This window comes from Caretta caretta, chromosome 2 (assembly GCF_965140235.1).
Source record: "Caretta caretta isolate rCarCar2 chromosome 2, rCarCar1.hap1, whole genome shotgun sequence".
NCBI classification, from domain to species: domain Eukaryota; kingdom Metazoa; phylum Chordata; order Testudines; family Cheloniidae; genus Caretta; species Caretta caretta.
Genome location: NC_134207.1, coordinates 193,345,548 through 193,366,981, shown reverse-complemented (window position 1 = coordinate 193,366,981; position 21,434 = coordinate 193,345,548). Strand labels below are relative to the sequence as shown.

The 21,434-nt window shown below is 42.1% G+C and overlaps 1 long non-coding RNA gene across 1 annotated transcript; it reads left to right on the top strand.

The window, feature by feature from the left end:
* Window positions 1–73: 73 nt before the first annotated feature.
* Window positions 74–7,128, top strand: LOC125631670 (uncharacterized). Its single transcript, XR_007355007.2, has 3 exons — window positions 74–4,140; window positions 5,223–5,431; window positions 6,488–7,128. It is a non-coding gene; the product is annotated as an uncharacterized LOC125631670 (long non-coding RNA).
* The last annotated feature ends 14,306 nt before the right edge of the window (window positions 7,129–21,434 follow it).

The window sequence follows — 21,434 nt, the reverse complement described above, 5'->3', positions numbered from 1 at the left end:
TTTGGAAGCTGTAGGCTTGTATATGGTTCTGTAGGATGGGTGGGGAATGGAGGAGGGAGGGTGGTGGGGACAGTTTACATCAACTAAATACTTTACATAAACCTTTTGTTTCCTGAAATACAGTATAACCCTGTTCATAACAGCCACCAAGGGACTAATAATTCTATGGACACTTTAACAGGTGGTTGCTTAACTCTGATTAATAGGTGAGCTCCCTTATGGGATCGGAGATTTTACTGGCTGTTAGTAGACAAGACTACAGTTAGCAGGTAATCACTAGGACACGTATCACTCTATTATACTGAAGAGAAATTGTGTGCTATGGGCCAGATTCTGATCTTGGTTACACCGAAGTCCAGAAGAACTCCACTGAACTCAGTGGCAAGGGCATCGGAACCTTTTGTAGAAGTGGGGGGGGGCAAGGGCAAAGTGGATTCCAGTGTCCCTTCTCCCATCCTGTGCTCCCTTCTTCCCTAGCTCTTGTGCTCTCTTGCAGTGCCCCCTGCACACTGGCACCTGGTGCAGTCTGTCTCCTACTCTCCAGCAGCTGCACTTAGCTTGCTGGGAACCAGCTGCACAGCCCATCCTCCTTCTGCCCTTCCCACCAGCCGCCGTCTGGCCCCTGCAGCACTGTGAGCAACTCCCCCGCTGCGAAGCATAGTCCCTGCCAGCGCCGCTATGTACCTTCCCGAGGCTTGCAGTTTGGGGAGGCCATGGCCCCTTGCCCCCCATCCCCACCCACTTCTGGTTCTGGTGGTCAGTGGAATTATTAAAGATTTACACTGTGGCTCAGTGTAACCAGGATCTGGTGCTATGGTTTTATCCTCTTAATTTGATGGATTTCTGGGGCTCTGAAAAGGGTCAGCTAAGGCTCTATCCTGCAATTATTCAAATGAGTATTTCTAGGAATGGGCCCTTAATTATGTTGCTTTTGTAAAACCATGTAGGGTCAGACCTCTGGGGGTGTAAATTAGCCTGCTGCAGAGAAATCAAGGGGATTTGGCCTATACTGTACTTAATGTCTTATTGGGTAAGGTACTTGAAGAATTTAATTTATAACTAAGGTTAAAGAAACTGGGAAGTGCTTCTTTCCAGTTCTGCACGAGCAGCTGTGTAGTGGAATAGATCTCAATCCGTTAATGGGATACCACCTGAGAGATGAGTCTTCAGGCAAGATTATGATACGGCTTTTGAAATACTAAAAATGTGTGGAATAAAAGGAGGGCTGGAAAACAAATAAAATGATGTACAAAAGTAGGTGTTGAGGCTGGCACGTATTCTGTGAATGCATTTCCATTATGTTTGGTTTTGTTTTCAAGCATGGGGGGGTTTTATTATGAAGTCACATTTGCTTCACAGTTCTGTCATCCTGGATGAACGATATAGTTTAAAGGGGACTATTGATATTTCTATCATCTTGTATGTTCCTAGGACTAGATGAACTACTTGATGAGTCAGGTACTACCCATCGTAATGGTGGCTGTTTCTGGCCCCTAGATCTGCAAGGCCTCCATCTGAAATGGGCCTTCAAAGGGCTGAACTTTGAATTTGTTCTTACAAGTATTCAGAAAAAAATCTCTTTGGGTGTTAAGCTCTATGTGTTCTGATAAACTCTGCTGTTGTGAGACACATACATCTACGTGTGTGCGTGTTGCTTAGCTGCACTTTTTGTAACAGATTCATTTTTAGAATGCCATTTTGCCACCCCTTCACCCAAATGTGGACAAACCCTTTTAATTTAATTAGTTTTCTATTGTAGCTAACTTCCTAACGTTTGCAGATTGGTTACATCACATTAACTTATTGTCTTCACATATCCACAGTGGCATCCTAATGTCTCTAAACATAATTGTCTGTAAAAAACCAAGACTGCTTACAGTAGATATGGACCTAATTTTTTGAACCATTACATTCTATTGACTTAACACTTATACAAATGTAAGGCGATAAATTGTGCAAGCACCTTTTCCCAGAAGATCAAACATGTTGGGTTTAGTTTGTGGGTCCAGGTGGCAGTGGCCTGTAGTATACAGGGGGTCAGACTCGATGACAGTCCTTTCTGACCTTGAACTTGATTCTGTGCTTTGCAAACATGTGTATGTTCAGTGCTAGTTCCCCAACCGATGTGGTGCATATTTATATAAGATAGTAATGAACGCAAAGGGTAAACATTTTTTTTTCTCTCACCACTAAAGTGTAAAAGAAGGGAAGCTAAACTACAGACCTCTTGATTGAAACTGTAGAGATCTTACTAGCCCTCACCCCAATACAAGAATGTCTGCAATAGGGCTTCACTATCCCATCCTGAGGTCACCTTGTGTCTACCAGGTTGCAATGAATCCATTCAATGTCAAGGCCCAGACCCTGATCCATAGCTGTTGCAATTCAGCAAAGATCCATTGACTGCAATGGTGCTATGCTGATTTATGCCAGCTGAAGATCTGGCATGGAGTTTTAGCCTTGCCTCTGTAGTTGATTGTTTTTGTTGGGTTTTTTTGGGTTTGTGGGTGTGTGGTTTTTTTTTGTTTTTTTTTTGGCATTTCCACCAAAGCTCTGAGGTTCCACTCCATTTTCTCTTCTGTCGACCAAAATTCATCTGTTTTACTTCCCATTGTCCTTGATGGCTTATGACACAGCCTCCGTGTTTCAGGCTGAAGAGAACTTGACGGGGCTTGATTCTGTCAATGCTGCTTCTTAATTAAGCCAAAAGGATTGCTTTGCATTTAATAGCAATGCCTTGTAATGAATTTGTATGCTACATAAGCAGTAACTGTCTGGATCCCTAACATGCATAGGCGCTTTCGTTCCAAACCATAGGCGTCTACCAATTCAGCCAAAGGGAGCTCCTTTCAAAAAGTAGTAGGAGCAGCTGTAAGTCCCTAGTAGGCTGCCACTACATGGCAACATCGCTCCCTCATGCGCACACACAGACGAACAGTAGTGCCTCTGTGGCACTATCAAGCCAACCTACGTTACATTATCCACATAACTAAAGTAGCGTAACTGAAGTCGACGTAACTTAGGTCAACTTACCACGGTGTCTACACGAGATGCTGTCCCGCTGACTTACCTGACTCTTCTTGGAGAGCTGGAGTACCACAGTCGATGGAAGAGCACTCTGCCGGTAAGTGTAGACACTGCTGTCCGGGAGCATGAGAAATGGAAGGAGTTTAAATCCCAGATGCTCTCTTGACAGTACAAAACACTAAAAGCAGATTCTCAAGCCATCTTAGAAAAGGCCTTTAGGTAGCTTGAATACATTTACAATGCCTAATTGTCTGGGACAGGTTTCTCAAACTTCGTTGCACCACAACTCTCCTCTGACAACAAAAATTACTACACGATCCCAGGAGGATCTAAAGCCTTAGCCCACTCGAGCTTCGCTGCCTGGGCTGGGAGGGGCAAAAGCTGAAGCCCAAGAATGTCTGCCCCAGGCGGGAGGCCTGTAACCAGAGCCCCACCATCTGGGACTGAAGCCTTTGGGCTTTGGCCCTGGGGGGTGGGGCTCAGGCTTCAGCCCCAGCAAGTGTAACGCCAGCCTTGGTGATCTCATTAAAATGATTGCGACCCACTTTGGGGTCCTGACGCAAGGTTTGAGAACCGCTGGTCTAGGATATGATAAAGAAATATTCTTATTTTAATTGATGTAAATGCTAGGAGCACAGGGCCTCCTTGTCTTCCACTCTCCCAGGAAGAATTGGGTGGAGGAAAATGGAATGGAATATTTATCAGATTGCATGTGAAAAGGGATTGAAGTGGCACTATTGTTTATGGGTGGGATTTTCAAAAACACACAAGTGACTTAGATGAGGTCCCAGTGATGATTTTTTTTTCTTCTTTTAATGGAGCTTGTGTTCCCAAGTTTTGTATGCTTTTGAAAATTCCATCCTGTAATGAAATGTCCTGCTTTTTCTGTAATCTGATCTGAAGCAAATTTCCTGGGAAGCATGTGTTACCCAAACTAGTTACCAGAATTTATACCTGGTTGGAGATGGAGACCTGTGAATGAAGCATGTCTAGCGGGGCCTTTCCATAAAGAAGAGCAATGCAGTCATCTTTTGCTCAACGTGATTGGGAAAACAGTCGCTGCAGTGGAGAGATCTCTGAAGAACCTGAAAGGATTTGAAGCAGTTGCACAAGGTAAGGAATGGAAAAAAAAAAAAAATTGGGTCAGACGAGCTCTCTCAAGGCGAGCCAGAATTGTTCATGAAGGGAGGGACCAATCCCAGGGCAACTTGACTGAATGCTTTTGGGGTGATTGGCGGCTGGAATCTGTTTGAGGAAATTACTAGAGTTCTTATTGGTATGACACTGACTAACAGCAGCTTTCCAGGGACCTGGTGTATTGGAAAGTATTAACATTTAAAGTTTAATATTTCTGTATTATTTGATTATATTTATTAAATGAAATCATTTGAGCTGTTCTTAATCCTACTGCGTGGTTAGCTGTGTTCATTGAATGGCTTTTGATATCCTTGCTCTGTGTAAGAGACACACAGGCTACCATTTGGAGTTTAGGTGATTTATAGTTACGTGACTTAGATTGCTCCCACAGTGGCATACGGGATGCAGGCAGACCATCAGGCTATAAATCAAGACCTGTAATATTGGTCTTGGGTGAATGATACTTTTATATTGATGAAATTCAGATTCCACTGAGAGGCCGAAACTCCTATTCTCCGCTGAAGGAAAGCCTGCTGAACCCTTTGGACAGATGCCGTGCTGGGGGAGTGAGTTGGTAGCCAGCTACTATTTAGTTGTACCAGCAACTAGCTGTATTGCACTGCCAATAAAACTCTATTGTAGCTTACCCCAGCACCATTAGCTGTCAAGTTGAAAATATAGAAGGGTAAACCTAATCTGATCAGGCCTGCATCTACCATCAAATACGAGTTGCTATATTTTGTAGCAGATTTATTGTGCTCTTTTTTTTTTCTTTAATTGGGCCTACAAACCTATTCATTCTTTTGGCTTCTCTATGTAGCTACCGCACATATATTCCCCTTCCCCCCACCCCCAAAATGATGGATAGCATCCCCTTGGTAAAACTAGACTCATGGACTAGCAATCTGTGGCAAATTTTATGTCTTCAAAATGACTAGAACTTGTCAAAACACTGGAAAAATAATTGTGATATCCAGGTTTTCATTTTGTAGGGTTAAAAATAAACCTCTATTTTTCTTTCAAAGTTGATTTTGATTTTTTTTTTCATTTTTTTCCAGTCACTTTTGGATTTCTGAAAATGACTGGGAGCAGAGGGGAAGAATGGAAAAGAAGCAAACACTAAATATGAAACATACCCACAAATGTTGAAAATGAACAATTTTTCATTTTGAACAAAAGCCATTTTAAATGAAAATTTTCATCCAAAAAATGTTGACCTGCTCTGCAAATGAGTTTTTTAATCACTTCATTCTCCACATTTCCACAGGTAATATGCGACTAGAAAGGGGTGTGTGTGTGTGTGTCACTCCCTTTTGAAGTATGTACATTGGGGTGACCTGTACTCCAGTAGCCATTAGTCCCTACAAAATACCATATATCTGCATATAAACTGACACATAGGCCAGAATTTCAGGCCTACTTTTTGGAAGTTGTCTTATGCATGGATTGGAGAGGGGCCCTGAATAGGCGTATGCACTAGCAAGAGCTTTTTGAGGGTGCCTTACAGTCAAATTGGAGAAATAAATGCCCCTGGCACTATGGAGCAGCTAGTCTGGTCAGAGTTGTAAAACAAAGTGTTTGTTCATAAACTCCATCCTTTTAACCCAAGCCAGACCAAAAGTAATGGCAATGTCCCCAACCAATAGTCAGGGCCATCCTAAGAGGTACCTTTCCTCACCAAGCAATTTCAAGCAAAAGCCTGACTATCCAAATGGGATTTGCAGTGTTTACAAAACTTAAACTGGTGCTTTGGCCGCACAGGTGGTAGCCAAATTGGGGGGTGTGTGTGTAATTTTATGTCAAAATTTTGACTAGCTCTATTTATTGGACCAAAGGGAAAAGCAAAGGGGAAAGCAAATTCCAGACTGGGAATCTCTCTCCTGAAAGGGCCATGCTGCTTGCTCCCAGGCATTGAAAATCAGGGAGCTGTAAATGTGATGTGTGGGGAGTTTGCATAAGCGGTCATGCAAATTAACAACATGGTGACCGTACTGGTATTAGAAAGCAGAGCTCCACAGTCATGGCACAAAGCTGCTGAAATAGCAAGATCCTTCTGCACCCTGGAGAACATCCATCAAAGTATTCTTGTGGGAGGAAATTAATGGAGATAACCCCTAGATTTTTTAAAAAAAGTTAAAAGGTAAATTCTTATTGCAAGATTAGGTACAGGTTGATCAGCATGACTCTAGCAGTTACTGGGTTAAAGTATCTATGATGTTAGTGAATTGTGCCAGAACATCTCACTTCAGTAGGAAAGATTCAAGTTCACATTTTTGATACTTCCATTTGCATATTCTGACACTTTAAAATGCTCTTATTACAGTGTTACCAGACACACACAATGACTGTCGAAGAGGAACTACACAAATACTGCAAAAATTAATGAAGAGGAACTGTTTTAAGGATCTCCAAAGCAGCAACTGAATACATGAGAAGAATTGAAAGGGACCTTATGTCAGTAGCTAATTGGCATAGTTGAGGTACACACACTCTCCACAGCATGCCTGCTCCCTATACCAAGGTGGGAATGCAGCGGCTGAATACAGGAGCCAGCTCCATCACCTGCAGCTTTATGCTAGCAGGGAACTCACTTCCACAAGCAGAATGATGCAAAAAGGCCAGAACAGACTGGAGAATCCAGCTCTGTCACTCTCGAGGCAATGATATCTGGTTGCAACTGGGTCCTTTGAGTCGAGAGGCCAGGTTCTGCCCCTGAGTCTCGCACTCACTGACTTTTGTCATCTTGAACACACCACAAAGGCATACATTTTCAAAAGTTTTCACCAATTTTATTGTTGACACCCAATTTGAGCCACTTACTGCCTGATTTTTGGAGATGCTCAAAACCCCCAACCCCAGCTGATGTCAACTGGAACAGCTGGTGCTCCACACCCTTGAAAATTGGGCTTTGGGGTCTCGAGCTGGGCAAGCAAATATAGGGGACACTTTTTTTAAAAAAGTGTGTGTGTGTGTGTGTGTGTATGTATATAATATAATATAATATATATGCCCAAACCTGCTTGCTGTGTTTTATGAGTAGACCCCCTGGACCTGTGCACAGTCCTATTGAATTCAGTTGGGATCTGCAGGTTCAGGGCCTGAGAGCTTAACCTGTCTGCTTGAATTTATCCCACTTGTGAAATGGGGAGAATGACATATTCCCAGCTTTATAAAGCCTTTTGATGTCTTCAAATGAGACTCTATATAAACACAATTATTTAATTTATAACAAACATGAGGATTTTGAAGGTTTTTTAAATTACTGTTAACACTCAGCTGTTGAGCTATATAAATAGCAGGTTTTATTTCTAAAATATTTTTGCTTCTGGTGGGTTTGTGCATTGTGAGATTTTATAAGTTTATGGGATAAAACAACATTTAATTTTTCCCTGGTGGATCTGGGATAGAAGCACTCTTGGAAATACTTTCAATGTAATGACTGATAATCCATCTGGGCTGTGGGTGGTATGAAAAGCATTGCCAGCTCTGTATCAGGCATCCTTATGTCAGTGAGATAAGTCACCTCCTCCAAAATGTCTTGTAATGGAGTTTGGGCTAGATTCTCAGCAGGGGCAAATTAGTGTGGCTCCATTCAAGTCAATTAATCTATGCAAATTTATACCAGCTGAGCATCTGGCCCTTTGTCTTTATCATCTCCAGTTGTCTCTACCAGAAGTGCTTACTACTAAATTAATTATTGCACATTCAAAAGCCAGATAAATTGAGTAGTCTGTTTTCTGTCATTTTTAAATTTGTTGCTTTTCAGTATAATTGAATATCCCCTTGTCCTTGCATTATCTGAATAGATAACTAGAAGTGTTGGATTTCCCCTCTCTTTAACATTCATTATTGTATCTCCTCCCCTCCTCTTTTTCGCCTTTCTGAAGAACAGTCCCACTTGTTTCAGTCTCTTCATATGGCCTGTGATGGGATGTTAGATGGGGTGGGATCTGAGTTACCCAGGAAAGAATTTTCTGTAGTATCTGGCAGGTGAATCTTGCCCATATGCTCAGGGTTTAGCTGATTGCCATATTTGGGGTTGGGAGGGAATTTTCCTCCAGGGCAGATTGGAAGAGGCCCTGGAGGTTTTTCGCCTTCCTCTGTAGCATGGGGCACGGATCACTTGCTGGAGGATTCTCTGCTCCTTGAAGTCTTTAAACCATGATTTGAGGACTTAAATAGCTCAGAAATAGGTGAGAGATTTTTTCGCAGGATTGGTTGGTTGAAATTCTGTGGCCTGCGTTGTGCAGGAGGTCAGACTAGATCATAATGGTCCCTTCTGACCTTAGTATCTATGAAGGCTTCCTATGCGTCTGATCATTTGTCACCTATCTCTAAACCCCAGTTTCTTCTGTATCATTTTTGAGCTAGGGTGACCAGAACAGTACTCCAGATGAGGGCATTCCATTGACTCATATAATGGCAATGTGATATTGTCAGTGTTGTTTCCTTTCCTATCCCATATGCTCCCAAACTTATGTTTGCTTTTTTTCAATTGCTGCCTCAGATTGAGCCAGAGGCTTTCACTGAGCTTTCCACAATGGTCGTCTTCCTGAGTTTATGGCTAATTTAGCAAAGTGTCTGAGTGGTTCAGATTATTCAAATTTATTGCTTGCCATGGGTGTTGCTTTGCACATGCCATTGAATTTTGTTTGAAGTCCCTCAGAGCTTTCTGTAGTATTGACAAAACTACACGGGTATAAATATATATCTGTGTGTGTGTGTGTGTGTGTGTAAATATATTGGTTTTAATATAAATATTTTAAACAAAACTGGTCCTATCAGGAAACATTGAGGCAAGCCTTATTAACCTTTAGCCATGCTGAAAATTTGACCATTTATTTTCTGTCTTTCCTTAATAGCTGCTAGTGTAGAACTTTGGCAAAGGCCTTTGGAAAAGCCAAATAAACTTATATCCAGTGTTTCTCCTTTTGTCTATTATATAGGTATCCTGTTCAAAGAATATCAGTAGATTAGAAAGGCATGATTTTCCTTACAGAATCTGTGCTGGGTTGTCCCTATTGTACAATGGTCATCTGGAATAAACTCTTGCCTGTGCCCCAAACAACCATCTCCAACTGTAGCTTTCTCAAAATATAGCTTTTCATGGGTGGTCATGTAGTTAGGCCTAGTGTGCACTGTGGTTTTGCTTTCTTTCAGCTGCTGGTCATTGGTACACAGTATTTTTTCATCTGAGGTGTTACCACATACCCACGTAGAGTGGATATTGGATTAATAGAACGTGTGAGCATTTCCAGGCTCAGAAGGTGTTGTAAAAGGAAGCTTTGCTGAGTGACAGCATCACTCACCTGGAAGTTGGTCAAGTGGAAAGAGTTCCCCATATCTTACACTGCCTCACAAGAGCACTGTAACAAGATAGGATAGCTCTATCACCTTAGAAAATGAATGCTTCTGTGAGAAGTCATTTGCAAAGGGTACCCAGGAGGGTTTCTCCATGTCTTGGGTTCAATAGTACATTTGCCTGTTCCCAAGCACTCTCTTTGGTAATATCCTGGCTCAGTCACCAATCTGGAATAGGCAAATAAGGCAGGGGGTAGCAAGTCAGATGAAAGATGCAACAGATACTTGAAATTAGCAGAGAATATGTAAAGCGGCCAGTCTGCAGATGACTTGGATTAACTGTAGGCAGTTATGTGGCTGTTGTAACCAGCACAGGATCTGGGGCTCAGCTGCAGGAGTTGGAGTCGTGCATAGATGGGACCTGCTCCTATCTGACGCTTCCAGCAGATCCTGGGAGGGGGTAATTGGTAGTGTGCCTCTCCCTCTATTCCTACAGATTGCACTAGAATTTGACACACATGTTGCTGCAGAGAACTGAGGGCCTTGATAGGAGGAATATTCACAGCACTTCCATGATGAATTAGTTTCTACTGCTCCTTAAGTAATAATAAAACCTGTCAGTTCCTCATTTATTTTTATGAGTAGCTATTCACACAACAGCTCAAGTCTAATTCAGTTGTTGATACGGACATTTTAAACCAAGGTGCTTTTTAAAATGTTGAATGAAAACCAAAGAGAATTTTTATTTCGATTTCAACATTCCCCCAACCCTGCCACTTGTGCAGTCAGATTCTGCCTCCTTTGCTCTTACTCAATAGTTCTTTACATCCCAGTAGTCCCCTGGATTTCCATGGGACTATTCATGAAGTGAGGCGCTTCTCAATGGGGGTAAGGGTGGCAGCATCTGGCCCAGAGTGGTTTTGAGCTGGGGTTTTGATTCAGGCCCTTCTCTAAAGGAAATCTTTCCTCACGTAAAGTGGTCTGTGTTTTGTACTAGTGCCTGGCACAATGGGCTCCTGGTCTATGACTGGGATCCCTAGACACCACCACAATACAATCAATCACTGATCAGAGTTGCCTCTTTCTGATTTTGTTACATGTACATTTTATTACCACACTACTTTCCATGCACTGCAGTGGAACATCCTCTTCACATTTTCCTGTTGCTAATGTGCCCATCACTGCAGTAATATTAAGAACTCTGATCCCTGAAAGGGAGCATGTGCAGAGCAACCCCCAAAATGATGGCGCATTATATAAGCGCCGAGTAATCATGCACTGGATTGGCACTGGCAATGTATCTTTGACGCCTTCATAGTCGTCGTCTGGTTAGAGACATCCCTGCTCCTTGCTTGATAAAGCTTTTAATATTAGATTTTATTTTCCTAGCCAAGATTTTAGATTTATGGCTCAAAGAAAGACCGTCTGTAATTACACTGCAAGCACTTTACAAGATGTCCTAGTGCTGTGCATGTCTTGTTAGTGACAATATGTAACAGATCTGGATTAGAAAATAGTGGATGAGGCTGCTGTTTAAACTGCCTAGCAGGGTAGGGGGATTGGCAGATTTCCTGCAAAAGCTTAATGAAATGTCTGTTTTTATGGGATTCTTACTGAAAAGGGGATGGGAAAGAAGGGGGGGCAGATGGAACGTTGCCATCTGGGATGTGTTGTTGTCTTTTTTTTTATCACAGACCAATGCAACATTGTGAATTCAGTCCCACCATTTGAACGGGCACACAGGAAGCTTGCATTTTTAAGATTTGCCATTTGTAGAGGCAATCTTCCTGATCTGCCCTCTCTTCAGTATTAAAGGATGTATCCTACCTACGAACTTACCTTTTTATTGGCCCCTTTAAAGAATCCACTTGCTTTTTCGCTTTTATAGGAAGGAAATTTTGGATGGACTCCATAGGAGAGAAATATGCCCTGAAAAACATACTCATTTCTGATTTAAAATCAAGGAGCCTCTGACAGCATTGCTTGCTAGTTCAAGTGTTGCTTTGTATGTCCTTATGCAAGAATGGTGCTGAGAGACTGAGTGCATATGCCACACTAGGGATGCAAGAGGAAATAGCCTTAATATGAGAAAGGAGACCTGTGTCTCATATGCATCTATATTTTACAGATAACTTTTACTATCTATTTTCTTTTGATCTTGAAATAAGTATTGATTTAATATTCCCTCTCCCCCGCTCCCCCCGAGGCCTAAATTCTTTTTTGTTTTGATAGGAGATGGAGGGGGAAGGCGCTTTGTCTGCCAACCATGCAAGATTGGTTCATCCTAACAGAATGCTCTGCTGTGTATAATTTAAAAGCATGTTATCCCATGGTAGGTTAGATTCTTTAGACAAAAGAGGAAAAGTGAAATATTTCATCTCAAAACCAAAGGAGCAATTCAGAAATGCCACTGCAGCGCTTCATGGGTGTTGCAGTTCAGATGCCTCATGCTCCTGCTCCCTTCCTCCTCCTTGGCTAGACTACACCTTGACGAGGAGAGGCAATGCAACATGGGAGCCCCTGGCCCTGGTGCATCATGGGAGCCGTAGGCTGGCTGGGGAGCCTGGCCTATAAAGCAGAAAGAGGACATTGAGACAACTAATCTACAACTCCCATGCAGCATTGCGGCAGTATATCTGAAATTAAACATGTTGGTTTTCAACCAACATATTTCAGTTCTCAAACATTCATTTCCTCCCCCCACAAGAAATTATTTTTTCTAAAAAGCAGTGACCTGTTTTGCACAACATTTCCTTTACTCGAAATCCCAATTCTTTTGTTGAAAAGAATTTAAATGGAGTCTCTTTTTACTAGCCTACCTACAATTGCAGTTTACATTTCCTAAAGTTTCTTTTCCCTACAGCCCACCCTCTAGTGTCTGGACTGGGGAAAACCTCAATCACAAAACTCCTTAATCCTCTTGTGTGGTTGTTGCTGAAAATTGCAAGGCTCTCCTTTCTCCCAAGGAGAGTACAGCACCTCCCCCCACCCGCCCACCCACACATTGGTCTGGGACAGCGGTTCTCAAAGTGTCAGGACCCCAAAGTGGGTCACAACTCCATTTTAATGGGGTCACCAGGGCTGACTTAGACTTGTTGAGGCACAGGGCCAAAGCCCGAACCCCACTGCCTGGGGCCAAAGCAGATGCCCCAGGGCTTCAGTCCTGGGTGGTGGGGCTCAGGTTACAGGCCCCCTACCTGGGGCTGAAGCCCTTGGGATTTGGACCCCTGTCTGGGATGGAGGGGCTCAGGTTTCGGTCCCCCTCCTGGGGTTGTGAGGAAATTTTTATTGTCATAAGGGTGTCACGGTGCAATGAATTTTGAGAACCCTAGGTCTAGGCAGCCAGAGACGAGCACTGGGGATTTCCCATGTAGTACTGAAGCTTGTCACCACCAGGATGCTCCATTAGTAACCCATGCTTGTAGATTTACAGCTGGATATTTTAAGGTACATTGACCAATAGAATTTGTTTTGGTTGTTGATATCCTCTTTCATTCTCTAGGTGCATTGCAGCTTTACAAAATATTGAGTTGCTGTAGATATGCTCTAGTTTAAAAAGGAATTAATATCCGGGAAGTCCGATGGCATTGTTTATTCTGGAAGTCAGACTAGACTACTGCAATGGTCCCTTCTGGCCCTTACAATCTATGAATAATGGGGATGTGCAGAGATTCTGTAGATAAATGTGGCAGCTGGTTTGTGTTCATCAGTAGGGCTTACAAAGCCGTAGACCAGGGATGGGCAACCTTTGGCCCACGGCCCGCCCAGGTAAGCCCCCTGGCAGGCTGGGCCAGTTTGTTTACCTGCCGCGTCCACAGGTTCGGCCAATCGTGGCTCCCACTGGCCGCGGTTTGCCGCTCCAGGCCAATGGGGGCTGCAGGAAGCAGCGCGGGCTGAGGGATATGCTGGGTGATTATACAGTTTTCAGCAAACGCAGTAATGGGCTTTAATTTAACATTCTTTGGGCCAGATAAGGTCCACAGGGATATCAACATCATGTGGTCAACAGTTTCAGAAGCAGCTGATAGATCTAAAAGATTCAACATGGTCAACTGGGGTCTGATTTTCTGTTCTGATCTAGTAGCACTTTTACACTCACTGTGCATTGTTGTAAATGACTATATAAGGTGCAGAGTAACAGAGAATCAAGCTTTGAACTTCATCCATCATCAGAAAAACCACCAGCTGCAAGGAGTGTAATTTGTGTGCCATAATCAGGCTTAGAACTAGACTCACTGGGGTCATTGAAATAGTGCCAGAAGTTTATGGAGCTTTTCTATCTCAACAGTTTTCTTTTCTCTCCCCTGGCTCTCCCAAATCGTTTTGGGGCGGGGGGGGGGGGTTATAATCAGGGCCCCATGTATTCTGTGACTCCAAAACTGTAGAATTTGCCGTGGAATCCACCCTCCCCCACTTCCTACAGAAACTAGGCTTTCACTTAATTGTTTTTTACCTAGAATTTGTGGTTGCAGAAAAGTCTGCAAATGTGTACCAAGTGTAAATCGATGTACCACTGTCTTCCTGCATCTGCAGAATAGATCTGAGAGGCATAAACTGCCCTGTACATCTGAATAGGTTAACACTTAAACCTAAAGATGAACAATTGAAATGGCAGCTACTATATTACTAGTCACTTTAGCAGAAGCATCCAGCTACTGTGCTTCCCCTACAATTCCAGACTGGCTCCCAAATACTAAACACTCCAAACGTCTCCTGCAGCATGTTGTCAATTCTTTTGATTTTATTGCAAGTCTTGATTTTTTTTTTTAAAGCCCCTGCTGTTGGAATCAAGAGATTGCATGAGGGTCTCAGCATTTGGCTTAAAAAAAGGGGAGGGGAGTTTGGGGGAATGTCTAGTCCTCCTGGTAGAAGAGATAAGCTTGAAAATAGCCCGAAGGCTCATAGACCAGAAGGCAAAGAAAAAGGTTCAAAAATTTACTTGTTTGATTTTGTCTTAAAAATCATCAGATTTTTTAAAAAAAAGAAAATTCCTCATGACTTTTTTTTCAGGTCTGACTCCTGATGGGTGGAGTTGGCAGTACTGGAATGTGGGGCTGAGAAGAATAGCAGCAAGTGGGAACTGGCAGACTTCACACCTACAGGATTCAAAAATGTATAGCATTGGAGAACTGTAACAGTCTAAATACAGACTGGGGGCAAAATCCTGGCTCCAATGAACTTGATGGCAGTTTTACCGTTGACTTTAGTGAAGCCAGGATTTTGCTCTGAGCCTGTAAAAGGAGCAGAGGAAGCTATGCTGATAAGAAAGGAATTAGAATAACATGGGTTATGTTGTGCACTGATTTATCTTGAGGGAGCCAAGAGCTGATCTTGTGGCTTAACCCAGAATCATTAAGACTGTCTGATAAGCCTGTATCTGTCAACCAGGGGTGTTCAGACCTGGCATATTTCAACTTATTGTATCTTTCTGGTGAACTCTGGAATTGTACCTGATTAGCTTTATTTTTAAGCTCCTTCTCAATTATTAAAATTCTAGTTTGTTGTAGATTGCCTGGTGGCTTTTTATTATTCAAAGCTATGTGAGCACTACTATCAAATCTGAAACCTAGGTTTCCATATAAAATATTTTTTTCCAGTCTTGCTTCATGTATTCACCTTGAATAACAAAATAAAAGGGGAGATACTTAATATATTCTGATGGATTATCAAGAGACTGTACTAATTTTGGCATCTTGCTGTAGTCAGTCAAAGCTAGGAGACAAGCAGACTGTAGTTACTTGGAGGAATGATTTGGGATCATTAATCTTCAAATTCTACTTTACAGGGCAGTTTGAATGTTGCTAGTTTGGGCTGCCCTGTATGATGCTGGGACGAAGGACAAAAGTGGCTTTCGTGCATCCATTCTATCTAATGACATTGTTTTAGATGCAGTCTGTGTAGAGCTTGAAATCATTTGGAAGGCTGGACCTGGGAAGGGGGCAAATGAGAGATGGTTTAGAGTTTGGTTATTTTTTTTTAATCGGGTGTTCCTTATGTGAGATGTTTTCCATTGTCTGTTCAAGTCCTTAGGCTCCCTAATCCCTGAAGCATGAGCTATTTTCTACATGGTTAACTCTGCAGATAAGAGCCATGTGACGGCTCCAGCTGGTCCCAAGCCATAGTAATTAATGCCATGTCTTTCCCATTTCTGTCTACGTTTCAGACTCATGTTTAGGCTTTTGCCAGCATTAATCATCTTGCTCACTGGAACTGTCAGGCTATGGGAGCAGTACCAACTAGCAAGTAGTCTTACCTTCTAAATTGGAAGGGCTGAGGGAAGGCTGAGTTAATGGAGGAATAAAGGCTAGTTGTCTTTGGCAGTTTAGATGGAGAAAGGGATTTTGGAGAGTGCAGGTACAAAGTAGTATCCCTTTAAAATATTGTGAGTCCTCTAGTGGCACTCACTACATTCTGATTTAGAAGCCACCAGAAACCAGCAAGAGCAGCAGTATGTTTGTAAGTGGGCCTTGCATGTTAATGCATAGCTAGTAAACATGGTCATTTTGGACCCAGCTGGGTCCATGTGGTTTCTTCATGTTTTGGTTGCATAATGAGCCAAAGTCACATCAGAGCACAAAACGTTCTATCTGAATAGTTCAAGGATGGAGTGGACTTAATTCCAAATATGTGATAAACTGGGCCAAAGGAAGATCAGATTCATCATACATGCCGAATGACATGTACAACATCCCTACTGCAGGGCAAAATGACACATTATTCCTACTGAACAAAATGCACATCCTTCTTGCAACTGTATTTCAGGTCCAAGTTGTTTAACAGTGATTAAACACACTGTACATTACGAACCCTATTTGATACAAGACCAAAGCTTGACTAGAATGGCTGAGACTAGATTCGGATATGGTGACGTGCCGCAGGGAATATAGCTTATCTAGTGTGCAACGTGTACTGCAAAGACAGTAGTAGACATGAGTTTAAGAATCATAGGCTATGCATAAACTATAAGATAGGGGTGCGAGTCCCCTGCTCACATACCTGTACTCACATTCACTCTAGTGTGATGAGAGGCAGTACAAACAGCAGTGTAGCCACAGTAGCAGGTAAGCTGTATCTACCCACCGGTTTCAGGCAGGTTTTCACTCCGCACAGCTAAGCCATGCATCCTCTGCCACTATCCCATGTTAAATTGCTATTTATACTTGCACCAGCTCAAGGAGACCTACTGCCAGCATGTATACATGAGGGGAGGAATCACACCTCTCGCTTGTAGTGTAGACACAGCCTGAGCGTGGTGCAGCAAACACAAATATTTGTGAGGGTGGCTTCACGGCCTTCACTAAATGGTTGGTTGGGAAAGTGAACAGCTTTAGAAAGCTGCAATAATAACCAGTGTGTCTGTCGGGGGTAATTCATTCTCTCTCTTAGCCCTCGCTCCCCATCAGGTTAGCCTAGCATTTGAGGACCTGGCACTGTGCTCTCCTCCCAAAAAGAGAAGCTGTAGCATTTTGCCACCACTGATGCTATTGCATAGAAACTGTGCATTTCCCTGAGAGCAGAATGCTTCATAGTTTGTCCACCACCAGTGTTTTGACAGTTCCTTTCTCTTTGCACTTGAGAGAACAGGTTCAGTGGCAGTTGTGATGAAAGGTTGAGCTAGAGATTTAACACATCAAAATGGGAAGAGAGACGGCAAAATATTGTGGCTCGTGTACAGCATTCAAAATGTACAAGCCACATTGCTTGATGGATGTAAAATGTAGGGGAAATAGGGCAAGTAGCTACAATTCTGCAATTACAGTAGCATTTAGTCTGCTCCCCACTGTACCTGGCAGAGCTGATGCACCTGTCATTAAGGCCAATGTGTTTGGGAAAGAGACACCCAGAGCAAGAGTCTAGAAAGCTACCCACACCCCACCCCATTTTGCAACTTGGATGGGACATTTTTACTATAGCTGAAAAATTTGAATGTCTTTTTTCTTCTGCCAACTGACTTATAAACAGGAGCATGTTCTGACTGGTTGGATCACAGAAACCCCCTTGGGACTGCCACCTGATGTGCCAAGAGTACTTCTGCTCCTGCTTTCCTGCCCTGTCAGCTTAGGACTTCAGTGCCCTGCCTGGTTTGAGCCAGACCCGCTAGCCTGCTGCAAACCCAGACCCAGGTCTGAACCACGTCCCCTAACAGCTGTAGGCTTAACTGAAAGCAGCTTACAGAAGTGTTCCTGTCTTCATCGCTCAGATGCCCAACTCCCAATGGGGTCCAAACCCTAAATAGATCCGTTTTACCCTGTATAAAGCTTATACAGGGTAAACTCATAAATTGTTTGCCCTCTGTAATACTGATAGAGAGGTATGCACAGCTGTTTTCCCCCCTCCCCAGGTATTAATACATACTCTGGGTTAATTAATAAGTAAAAAGTGATTTTTATTAAGTACAGAAAGTAGGATTTAAGTGATTCCAGGTAGTAACAGACAGAACAAAGTGAATTACCAAGCAAAATAAAATAAAACACGCAAGTCTAAGTCTAGTACATTAATAAAACTGAATATAGAAAATCTCACCCTTAGTGATGCATCAATAAGTTTCTTTCACAGACTGGACATCTTCCTAGTCTGGGCACAATCCTTTCCCCGGTACAGCCCTTGTTCCAGCTCAGGTGGCAGCTGGGGGATTCCTCATGATGGCTGCCCCCTTTGTTCTGTTCCACTTAGATATCTTTTGCATAGGGCGGGAATCCTTTGTCCCTCTGGGTTCCCACCCCTCCTTCTCATGGAAAAACACCAGGTTAAAGATGGATTCCAGTTCAGGTGACATGATTACATGTCCTGTGAGACCCCAAGCCTTCATTCCTCCCAGCCTGACTCACAGGAAGGCCTGCCTGTAAACAGAGCCATCCTCAGTTAACTGTCCTGGTTGATGGGAGCCATCAAGATTCCAAACCACCATTAATGGCCCACACTTTGCATAATTACAGTAGGCCCTCAGTTATATTTCATATTTCTAGTTCTAGATATGAGAGTGATACATTTATACAAATAGGATGACCACACTCAGTGGATTATAAGCTTTGTAATGATACCTTACAAGAGACCTTTTGCATGAAGCATATTTTAATTACATTATATTCACACTCATCAGCATACTTTCGTAAAATCATATAGAGTGCAACGTCACACATGTTACACCACATCTCGGCTAAAGTCAGATGTGGGATTTTGCAGCTTCCACTTACTGTTTTGGAAATTCTGTTAAAGTTTTGAGTGCAAGTAAGTAGCCATCTGCTACAAGAGCCATGGTGGATTAATTCTCCTGACTCTTGAGAAATGTTCTGATTTTACATACAATGTAAATGTGTTCGAAGAAGAGACGCTTGGAAACTTCTCCCATCCCCTAGTCTGAAAAGGTCCTATAGTAAGTAGCAAAGGATATCTGCCAAAGGGTTACCATGTGTGCACATTTTGTTTATATGCAATGTATAAATGACTATGGAATACAAATCCATGTCTAGCATGTAGAGGATGCTTTTCCAGACATGTGCAACAGCTGGACTTAAAAACTGTTTATTACTTTACTACTACAGATAATAAGCTCAATTTTCAATGGTAAGCTCTTTAGCGGGATATGCAGATCCAACATTTGCCACAAAATATTGGACATTTGCATACTTAATTGCCAATTTGAACATCAAAATGGACATAGTCTTAAGATTCTCACATTTAAAAATAAGGGTCAGTGTGTGAATTTAAATTACCCTATGAGACTGTTGTAAGTTTTGTGGTGGGGAGGAGTATGTGAGTATTTTATTAGTTGCTCTTTTACCTCTGAAGACCTTTTGAAAAACACTCACTGTTCTCAGTAAAATACAAGATGTATTAGCAATGTGTTCATTATCACTTCCCAATATAAGATTACAGTGAAGCTTTAATCACAAGCTAAGAGTCATCACTAGAGTTGAATACTGAAAAAATGTTTGCAAATGTTTAGTTCAGACAAAAAAACCTGAATTCAGGTAGCAAAAATCTTGTATGTAAGAATGTTCCTAGAATGTGTTTTGGATTCTTGTGCAAATGTGGTTTGTTTGTTTTTTTTCAAATACCAAATGTGTTTGCATGGCCACCATCATCATCCATATGAATACTTCACTGGCTGAAATACATTCACATAAATTATTTGTCATAGAATCATAGAATATCAGGATTGGAAGGGACCTCAGGAGGTCATCTAGTCCAACCCCCTGCTCAAAGCAGGATCAATCCCCAATTTTTGCCCCAAATCTGTAAATGGCCTCCTCAAGGATTGAGTTCACAACCCTGGGTTTAGCAGGCCAATGCTCAAACCACTGAGCTATCCCTTCCCCCCCCTTGTAAATAATTTTGAACAAACAAATTAGTAAAAAAAATCAAGACCTTTGCATGGATAATTCACAGATAGAAATAAGTTGTTTTTGGAAACACTTCACCCTGCTCATTAGTACAAGTGTCTGCTGAAAGCAGTGTATAAATTGTATCCACTATGTAAATACATAATATATTCATATTTAGAGAGACCAGAAAGAGAGAGGAAGTTAGAGCTGTTTTAAAGAAGAGAGGTTTCAGAGATGCAAAGAATTAAGAACTAAGAAAAGACCTGGTAGGGATTCCTTTAAAAACGTACATTTTTCTCTCTGGTTGATTAAGTTTTAAATTTGATTTGATATAAGGGGAAAAAACATTTTCTACACAGATCCACAACCAGGCAATTAATCCCAACTAGAGGCAGAATGTGCAGCCCAGAAATATATTTTCCTACCTGTCAAACCTCCCTCTTCACGTGTAGAAGTGTTGTTTCTGCACGTCTCACCTTAGGTAGTAAATGTAATATGTGTCTGCAGGGATCTATGATTTTTATTTGTCAGCTATATTTAATTATTAAATTCTCATTCTTTGCTGCTGGAGAATGAAGGGAAAAACAGACATGTAAAACTTAAATGTTTTTTTTAAATACTGCCGAACGAATTCATCCCTAGTGTAACTCTGTTGGCTTGAGTGAAGTTACACCAGGGATGAATTTGGCCCATTCTGTCCTCTCCTAGAATCAAAGTGTGCTTTTAAACAAAGACTGGGATTATAGCTGTAATGCACAATCTCTCTCCAATTATGTTAGAGCAAATCCAGCTAGTTCAAGGAGGAGAGTCCTCATAATCTTTAAACTGAGAGCTAACTTTAGACCCCTGACTCCCCTCAAAAACAATTTGTCACCTCATAACTTTAACCAAGAAGTGGAAGCCCTGTAGTGGGAATATTGATACTTGTGCCCTCTCTAAACCTTAAATGACAAGTTTGTTGGCTGTGGAGTTGTAGCCCGTGTCGATCACAGGATATTAGAGAGACAAGGTAGATTATGTAATATCTTTTACTGGCCCAATTTCTATTGGCGTGAGAGACAAGCTTTTGAGCCGGAAAGGGCTCAAAAGCTTGTCTCTTTCACCAACAGAAGTTGGTCCAATGAAAGATATTACCTCACCCATCTTGTCTCTGTTTGTTGGCACAAAGCATACCGCTACTTCAACTAGTCTTGCACGGGTTATTATTAGACTCTGGTGGCCACAGGCTCAGTTTCATAGCAATCATGGAGTGATTTCAGGTGATCTCTAGTTCCAGGCATATAAATTCAATGCTCATTGCACGCTCTGCATCTTATGGAGTGGAGATTGAGAGGTCATGACCTGACAACTATCTCTTGCAGTTTCAGGGCAGGGCACACTTTGTTCCCATCACAGTAATGGATCTGTTTGATCGTATATAATAAAATTCCAGAATTGGCATTTTGTGAGCCACTCTGAAACTTAGAATGTCTGTAGTGTCCGTATGAAGTGATGGAAACAGCTACAGGCATGGTCAATCGCTCTTTGTTCAGAATGTCACCAGGTTGAACCATCACTGGGATTCACAGTCTGTTACCATTCAATTTTTAAGTTCTCCGCCATTTTGACTCTATGAATTACACTGTGTACAGCCACAGTAGGGCA